Source organism: Mus pahari, chromosome X, assembly GCF_900095145.1.
Source record: "Mus pahari chromosome X, PAHARI_EIJ_v1.1, whole genome shotgun sequence".
Classification (NCBI taxonomy): Eukaryota; Metazoa; Chordata; class Mammalia; order Rodentia; family Muridae; genus Mus; species Mus pahari.
This window is the reverse complement of record NC_034613.1, coordinates 12,074,213-12,084,004: the sequence shown is the minus strand read 5'-3', so window position 1 is coordinate 12,084,004 and position 9,792 is coordinate 12,074,213. Positions and strand designations below refer to the sequence as shown.

Here is a 9,792-nt window from a genome sequence, read left to right as displayed (position 1 = left end):
TCTTCCTTCCTTCCTTCCTTCCTTCCTTTCTTTTTCTTTCTTTCTTTCTTTCTTTCTTTCTTTCTTTCTTTCTTTCTTTCTTTCTTTCTTTCTTTCTTGTTTTTTGTTTTATTTTGTTTTTTGTTTGTTTTTTTTTGAGACAGGGTTTCTCTTTATAGCCCTTGCTGTCCTGGAACTCACTTTGTAGCCCGGGCTGGCCTCAAACTCAGAAATCTGCCTGCCTCTGCCTCCCTAGTGCTGAGATTACAGGCATGTTCCACCATGCTCTGCTGGTTCCTGATTTCTTTTCTAGGATTTCTATCCCCAGAGTTGTCTCCCTTTGTGTTTGTTTTATTGTTTCTACTTCCATTTTTAGATCTTGGATGGTTTTGTTCAATTCCATTACCTGTTTGGTTGTGTTTTTCTATAATTCTTTAAGGGATTTTGCGTTTCCTCTTTAAGGACTTCTATTTGTTTAGCAGTGTTTTCCTGTATTTCTTTAAGTGAGTTATTAATGCCCTTCTTAAAATCCTCTACTAGCAGCATGAGATATGATTTTAAATCTCAGTCTTGCTTTTCGGGTGTGGTGGGGTATCCAGGACTCACTGTGGTGGGCTACTGGGTTCTGATGATGCCCAGTGGTCTTGGTTTCTGTTAGTAAGATTCTTACATTTGCCTTTCGCCATCTGGTAATCTCTGGCCTTAGATGGTCTAGCTGTCTCTGGCTGGAGCTTTTTCCTCCTGTGATTCTGTTAACCTCTGTCAGCACTCCTGGGAGTCGAACTTTCACCTGAGTCCCAATAATCAGAGCACTCTCTGCACGCAAGCTCTCCTCTTGCAGGGAAGTAGTCCAGAAGTCTGGAGCTCAGATCCACCTCCTGAGTCCTCGGGTCCGATCGCTCCCTGGAGGCCAACTCTCCTCTGGAAAGGAAGGTGCCCAGGGGGCTGGATTTCAGCTCTGCCTCATGGCTGAGGAAGAAGGCCCGAAGGGATTCTGTCTGTTGCTTCTGCTGCCCAAATGCTTTCCAGTGATTCCCAAGATCCTGAGTGTGCTAGGTGGCCTTTATTGTGGACAGTCCTCTGGGGACCTTGACACCTTCAGCCTGGTTCCTGCCAAAGATGGCTTAGGGCTGGGTGGACCAGAATGAATCCCAGCCTGTGGTCAGGCGGGGTTCCTTTGTCCTTGTTCCTGCTGGCACAAAACCCTCCAGGATTCTTTGGAACTGATGTTGCATTCCAATCACTAGTGATCCTGAGGTCCTGGGTGTGCTATGGGGCCTGGTGCGTGGGGAGTCCTCTGGGGACCTTGGGACCCTCTGCCGGGTTTGTGCCAAAGATAGATATTGTGAATTTATTGTCAGTAAAACATATTGTGAAAAGGCACAAATAGGTCTGCCTATATTTCAGACATAGTTTACTCACACTACCTTAAGGCTACCAGTTGATTTTCAGCTTGCCCAAATAATCCCAGATGGAAATAAGAATATAAATGCAGTGGCCTATTAAACAGTAGGTTTGTTAACACTTTTGAAAAATCAAAGCCTGGAATTTATGCCTCAAGGAAACACAGCGGAATAGATCAGGAGGAAGAATTGCCTGTAGCCCAAAGCAATCCCCAAGAAGTAGGAAGCAAGGGTTGTTCAGCATACTCCTCAAAAGGATCAAAAAGGATCCAAACTTCAAAAGGATCTGAGACTTGTCTCTATCTCATTCAAATCAAACTGTTTAAAAATACTTAAACGGACTCGGATGTCAAAGGCTTTATTCTATGGATAATATTTGAATTGGGGAGCATCTTAAAATTAGATAATTCTCTGAGCCAAAGTAGAGTTGGAGTTGGTATAGACCAAGAAGTAAAAAGGGCCATATGACTTTGGATTTGTTCAAGGCTTCAGTTTATCTAGGAAACTTCTAAATCAGATAGATAGCCTTCTGTATTAGTCAGAATTCTTAGGAGTAACAGAACTAATAGAATGAGTCTCTGTCTCTTTCTGTCTTTCATATATATATATATATATATATATATATATATATACACACACATATATATATACACACACATATATATATACATATATATATACACACACACATATATATACACACACATATATATGACATATAGATGTGTGTATACATATATATATGCACATATGTATATGTATATATGTATACATATGTATGAGTATATGCTGGAGTACCAAGACATAGGCTGTAATGCCCATGGAGGGATGTACTTGCTAGAAAGGTGAGAGCAAGCAGGCAGAGAGCAAAAATTTCCTTCTTCCATGTTGTATGTAGGCTTGCAGCAGAAGGCAAGTGACCCAAGTTAGAGAGGGTGGTCTTCCCACCTCAAAGATTTGGATTAAAGGCATATCTTCTAATCTCAATGATCAGGATTAGAAATGATATTCCTACCTCAAAATTAAGCAAACATTTCTACTAGATGTACCCTCCCTATTTTTGGATTTTAGTTAATTCCAGATGTAGTCAAGTAGAAAACCAATAATAGCCATCATACTTTCTTTTCCTTCTATAGGTCTTTTCCTCTCTCTGTTCTCATTGATGCCACTATTCTATTTCCCATACCCTGATCCTTAATTGATATAAGATGGCTTACAGACAAATGTTAAGGCTTATAATGATAGTTTTTGAAAGTACTTTTCTCTCTGAGGCCAAAATGAGATTTCAATAATGATGCCCAGAAAATGGCCTAAAAAGTAAATTATCCCAACCTTTCTGAGTATAAGCTTCAGGGAATTCCAAGACAAAGAAAGTTAAAACCTGGAAAAAGACCAATGTCATATGCTCCTGACTTATTCCTGCTTAAGCTGAGAGGAGTTATCTCATGCTGAGGTACGCTGTGGTCTGCATCAGTTGAGTGAAATTTGTAACTTAACTGAGACACAATTGTTCTAGTCATTTTAGTTATGTCTCAAATCACATTATCATAAGTTAAGAAGCACAAATTCATCTGAGCTGGCTTGCGAAACTCAGTCTAACCCCTTTCCTGTTTACATACTTTGATATCTATCTAAGTCTTTTTGGTTTGCTGTAAGTTCCTATAATGTTAGTGCTTAGAAACAATAAAATATTCTCACAGTTCTGGATGCCGGACATCTGAAATTAGGATAGAAAAAGATTCTTTTTCTGGGTTGATATCTGAACCAGCATTTCCAGGCCTCCTTAATTGACTAAGGAATTTTCCAGGAATCCTCCAGGTTTTTGGTACCATTTATGGATTGCTATGGCACCCAGCCTTGAGAATGGATCAACTATTAGTTTCTCAGTTTCTATGTGTTTGAGAGCTGTTGTACTATTTCAATCATATTGTTTTAGCTTATTTAATAAATCCCAAAGATAGTTCAGAGATCTCCCTTGTCTCCTTATACTATGTGACGGTGTGATACAAAGACCCCATCTATGAGAAACATCTCTCTAGCTATGGAATCTCCTTTTGTCTTGACTCTGCACTTCCCAGTCTGGTCTCTAGACTGTGAAATACAAATGTGTGCAAATGAAGAGCTAAGGTGGCAGTGATGTTTTGTTTCAGCTGCCTGAATGGATTAAGACTATGCTCTTCTTCAATTAAGGGGGAGGCAAAGCCACTCTGTCTCCTCAGAAACTTCACTCTTTCTAGTGTTCAAAGCAGCAATGAGAACAGAAGAAAGACAGATATTTTTTGCCCAGTAGTTAAGATCACTGGTCTTATTTATCATGGGGGGATGAAACCAGAGTTCTTTACTACTGGAATAATCCATAGCATGCAAAGAAGACACTGCCCTTTTCAGGCTGAGTGTGTGGCTTAACATGTGTTTAGCAGTTCAAAATCATGGAAGGGAGTCTGGACAATTTAGTGAATGCCTTTAGGTGGTTTTGTGGTTTCTTCCTCTTCTTTGCCTAGTAGTTTTATGGGTAAAGTCATTCTTGAGAATTTTCACATGCCTCCTGATCTGTCTCTGGAACATGCCCATGCTCTGCTTTTCTCTGTTTTCTCCTGGTTGATAGGTGGCTTCACCAGCACAGAACAAGCAAGCCTGGCAGGGAATAGAGTCAGGAGGGAGGGGGAGTAACTGAAATTGCCAGTAGTGTTCTGTGTCTAGGAAAGGACAGGATGAACTACTTGACTCTAAAACCAGGGAAAAGACAAGGTTATTTCAAAGTTTCTTGCTCCACAACTGTATACATTAAGCACATAGAACTTACAAAGTTCTTTCTAAAAAACAAACTAATGTTAATTCTGTGTGTATGATGTGAGTACTGGAGATATGCAAGTGCCATGACACACATGTGGGGATCAGAGGACCACTTTGTAGAATCAGTTCTCTGTATGAGTTCTTGAAGACAAAACTCCTATTGTTAGAACCCTACAGCAAGCACTTTCCTCTCTGAACCATCTCATTGGTCATGAAATTGTCTTGTCTCATATCTGCTTCCTAGCCCAGAGCTTTTACCTAAATAGCAATACTCCAGATCTTGTCTCTTCTTTTGTCCAAATGCTATGCTCCAGCTGGCATTTCACATATCACCTTCCATTTCCCTCCTTCCCCTCTTTGGGGATGTTGCTTCTCCTTCCTGGAATGTGTACCCCTTTCTTATCTGGCTCTCCCAATCTTCAAAAATTGACATGGAGTTACAAGTTTTCTTAATGCCTGCACAGTCTTAACTCACTGGTAAAAATGCCCTTGTTGAATAGCTCTAGTGTTTATCTTAGTCCCCTACATGCAGCGCTGCATTGAATTTTCTTGCACTAGACTTACCATGTGGTCAAAAGACACTGTTCAAATAATCTGATCTAACTTCATCCAAAGTTGACTACTTCTCAAAACCCCTTTACCAAGCCCCTTTTGCCAAGATATTTCTTCACTTTCCTTTATCTTCAGTTATTTCCTTTTTTTCTTCTTACAGGTAGAGCTTTAGGGATTAGCTTTCATAAACAGCTACAAATAAACAAACAAAAAAACAAAATAAAATGGAAACAAACAAACAAAACAACAACAAAATATGCAAAAATCACTGAGACAAGAAATTATGATGGTGATATTCTATCCAGTTCTCCAGTTTGAGTTGTTGTGCACTATCTGATATAGGCATATAGCAATTAGAAAGTAATTATACATATCTAAAAATGAAATAAAAATATTATTTTTAATTTATACATATTACTTTTTCAAATGACTGCTTGATAGGACATACATATTCATTAAGTGTGGAGTAGAGACTGAAGGAATGACCATCCATAGACTGCCCCACCTTTGGGATCCACCAAACCCAGACATTATTGTGGATGCCAACAACAGCTTTCTGATAGGAGCCTGATATAGCTATCTCCTGAGAGACTCTGCCAGTACCTGACAAATACAGAAGTGGATGCTTACAGTCAACCAATGGATGGAGTACAGGGTCCCCAACGGAGTAGCTAGAGAAAGTACCCAAGGAGCTGAAAGCATTTGCATCCCCATAGGAGGAACAACAATATGAACCAACCGATACCCTTAGAGCTCCCAGGAAATAAACCACCAACCAAAAAGTACATGTGGAGGGACCCATGGCTCTAGCCGCATAGTAGCAGAGGATGGCCTGTCGGTCATCAGTGCAAGGAGAGGCTTGATGCCCTAGTGTAAAGGAATGTCAGGACCAGGAAGAGGGAGTGGGTGGGTTGGTGAGCAGGAGGATGGGGGGAGGGGATAGGGTGTTTTATGAGGGGAAACCAGGAAAGGGGATAACATTTGAAATGTAAATAAAGAAAATATTTAATTTAAGAAAAACACAAAAAATTAAAAGAATGTATTTATGCATATCTAAGAATGAAATAAAATATTATTTTTAATTTATGCGTATTACTTTTTCAAATGACTACTTGTTGATAGGACACACATATTCATTAAGTTGCCTCGATTTAACTACTTAGCAAATAGTAATTGTTAATTTTTTCTTTTGACATATAGTTCTGTGGAAAATTATTGACCCAGTGGGAATACAGCTAATGCCAGGTCAAGTGGGACTATGAACCATGTAAAGTTGTGGTTGAGATGTTAAACACCATCATAGCATTCTATTTTTCCAGATAAGAATATCCCAGAGTATCTTTGAAAGCTTATCAAGTTCTCGCAGGATACTAAAGGGTGGTTTTAAAATGACAGACCTTAAGAAGTATGTGATATAAAGGACAGAAAAGATCTAAGGACCAAGCGTTACTCTTTTAAATATATATAGTATTTTTATAAATGATTTGGAAATATCATTTGAGCCATGTGTGGTGGTGCACGCCTTTAATCCCAGCACTCAGGAGACAGAGGCCAGCCTGGTCTACAGAGTGAGTTCCAGGACATGCAAAGCTACACAGAGAAACTATGTTTCAAAAGGCCCAAAGAAAAACCAAAACATGGCATAGGTGATTGGAAAAAAAAGGGTGCATGAAGTACCAGAAAAAGCATATTTACGTTCTGATAACATCCATGACAAAAGAAAAAGGGGTAGTTACAACTTCTTGAGTAGGAAAGGTGAACAGATCCAGCCTAACCACGTAGCAGGACAACTGGTAGGGACTGTTCTAAGGGGTAGGCATTCTGGGAAGTAAAAGAACATTATCTCATTAAAGGACTGTTTATTCTTGCTATCTTTCTAGAATAGTTTCTGAGAATGGTCCCATAACTAGTTCATTGACCCTGCTCAACTGAAATGTTAAATCTTCACCCATATTAGCAATTTCATCCTCTTCACTGTTACTTTTCTGTAGCTTTTAGGAGGCACAGTGATGAAAGTTATTGTTGTGGTCTCTTTTACTGAGGAGACACAAATGGATGTCCAATCAACCCAGATGGGTACCCACAAAAGACCAAAGAATGATTTCACCCAAATCCAACTTGATGAGACCATCCAGCTTATTAGGCACACAAAGTACTGGTGAGGAATTATTTATAGGAACATGGTGACACCCAAACACATCACCACAAAGTCCCATTCCATCATGGATGATGACCTTTTAGAAACTGTACCATGGAGTTCTGCTCTTAATCAACTTTTTACTTCTATGTATACTCTAGTATTTCTCAAGATCACTTGCAGCCAAGGGCAGGGAGTGATAGCTGAAATACCATGCAAGGATCTCTTGACTTTCCTTAAGAAGCATCAACAGCTCCATTACTATTATTATTGTCATTTAAAATTGGCTACCACTGTATTTTTCTGCTGTGGTGGCCATGGCTATGGGGCAATATTCAACATGACATCTTGTTATTACTGGAGGAAAAAACACCATGCAATAGTCACTCAAGCATCACTTTTTACTCTTTGCTATTAGTTCTTTAACAGTAACTTTTATCCTTGTCTTGGGATTAAAAAACAAAGGATACAATAAATTGAATGTACAAACACAGTGAAGGGCTTCCTTTTTCATTCCATGGCCATCTTGGTGGCTGATCTTGGTTGGGGGTTGTCTCTCACCTAAGGCAGGAAGATACTGGCTGCAAAGAAGGCAAAAAAAAAGCCTGGAGTCGATCAACTCTAGGCTCCAGCTTGATATGAAAGTTAAAAGTACATGCGAGGGTACAAAAAGAGTACGAAGACGATCAGAAAAGGCAAAGTGAAGTTTGTTATCCTTGCCAACTGTTGCCCAGCCTCAAGGAAATCTGAAATAGAATACTATGCCATGTTGGCTAAAGCTGCTGTTCATTACTACAGTGGCAATAATACTGAATTGGGCACAGTGTGTGGAAAACACTATGGAGCATGCACACTGACTATCACTGACCCAGGTGATTCTGATATTATTAGAAGCATGCCAGAACAGACTGGTGAGAGGTAAACAAGAAAGTTTTCCTTTAATAAAACTTTGCCAGAGCTCCTTTTGAAAAAATTACAGTGAATATGTAATTAAAACCAATTCTGACTTTTCACTATTGAGTTGTAACTCACAGGAGAGAACACAGTGAAGTTTTTAGAGACTTAGAAAGTAGATGAGAAATGCTACAAAGCTTTCTTGGATTTGAGTGTTCAAGACCATATTGTTGTTTTCTATTGTTTTTATAGCAGGCTGATTTAAGCAACCATTTGTATATCCTTTGCACAGAGCAGCAACCATATATAACTATTGCTAAAATAATCCTCTGCTATGAAAATTGTTAAGGATTGATTTTGACCATCTTCATGAGAAACTTGTGATTTCAGTATAAGAATGTAGAAAGATTTTAGAATGTCATTTTCAATGGAATTCTTATACTTTCAGTGTGCATGAAAATTAGTGTAGCTAGTACCATGTTTCTTTAAAATACTAAAAGTAGGATTATCATATAAATCTAGCCATACCACTTCTGGTTACCTCCCCAGAGATATATACTCAAAAAAATCAAGGTTATTTTACTATAGAGAGCCCTGTGCAATTTATCTCAGCAGTAGTCACAATAGCCAAGATACAGAATCACCCTAGATGGACATCAGTAAAGAAATAGATAAGGAAAATATGGTATATATGTAAGATGGAATATTATTCAGCAACAAAGAACAAAATAATTTTATTTATAGGAGAATGGACAGGAGTAAAGAGCATCATCTTAAATACAATGAGCCAGGCTCAGAAAGCTGGGAGCTATTGCATTTTTCTCTTATTTATGAAACGTAAAAGTTATGACAGGAAAGCAGAAGGACTCTTAGAGAAGCATAGGGGGATGGAGGCTGGGGAGACAGCTGACAACAATAGAGTGGTGGTGGACATTATCAAAATGTGGAATATTTGTGTATCAGATTGTTACAACAAAACCCAATACTCTGTAGAACTAATAGGTGCTAATTTTAAAAAGAGCCATTACCAAGCACACAACTGGAATAGCAGAGGGAATATAGAAAATAGAGTGGGAAAAATATGTAAAGAAATGGTGGCTTTTGGCTTCCAGGAGTTAGAGATATGTGTAAAATCATAGCCAATGATTTCAAGAACAATAAATATAAACGTAAAAACCAAACACAGTCATGACAGCCTCCTTAAATGCCCACCTAGACATAAAACGTAAGCAAGATAGTTTCGGCTATACTGGGTTTCTTGAGTTCTTATATGGATTTTGGGTCAACTTGCTACTTTATGAAAAGAAGCCAGCTGGAGTTTGGATGGAAAGTATGTTGAACATGCCATAAACAAAATACAAAGCGAAAATCCTGCAGTGTCCAAAGTTAAAAAGACACACTACAAACAAACAAAGAGGCAAGAACTGCAGCACAATTTTTGTCAGAAGCCTTGCAAACCATGAGACAATGAGTGACACTTTTAAAATGCTGCAAGGCAAACAAACCTTTTAACCCAGCATTCCTAAAGCTATAAATAATAGCTTTCAAAAATGAAGGGGAAACAACTGCCTTCTCAGGAAAAAAATAAAAAAAAAAAACTGAGAGCTACTCTGTAAGAAAAGTTAAAGGAGCTGTTTTGAGCAGCAAGCTAATGCCATATAAGATTAAGAAGAAAATTTGAATTGGCACAAAGACAAGAATGCTTCAAATGAACTGAACTGAGACCATTTTTTTTCTTTAGTGAATGTAAGACTTCTATGTATATTCTTTATTAGACACATTTTCTCCAAATTTGTCTTACTAGTGTTGGGGAGACAGCTCGGCAAGTAATATTACTTGCTATACAAGTTTGAGAACTTGATCCTTCTTAGAAGAGGGAACAAAATACCATGGAAGAAGTTATACAGAGAAAGTGTGGAGCAGAGACTGAAGGAATGACCATCCAGAGACTGCCCCACCTGGAGATCCATCCCATAAACAACCACCCAAACCAGACACTACTGCAGATGCCAACAAGATTTTGCTAACAGGAGC

At 38.7% G+C, this 9,792-nt stretch overlaps 1 pseudogene; it reads left to right on the top strand.

The window, feature by feature from the left end:
• Positions 1-6,907: 6,907 nt before the first annotated feature.
• Positions 6,908-7,786, top strand: LOC110313745 (annotated as a pseudogene).
• The last annotated feature ends 2,006 nt before the right edge of the window (positions 7,787-9,792 follow it).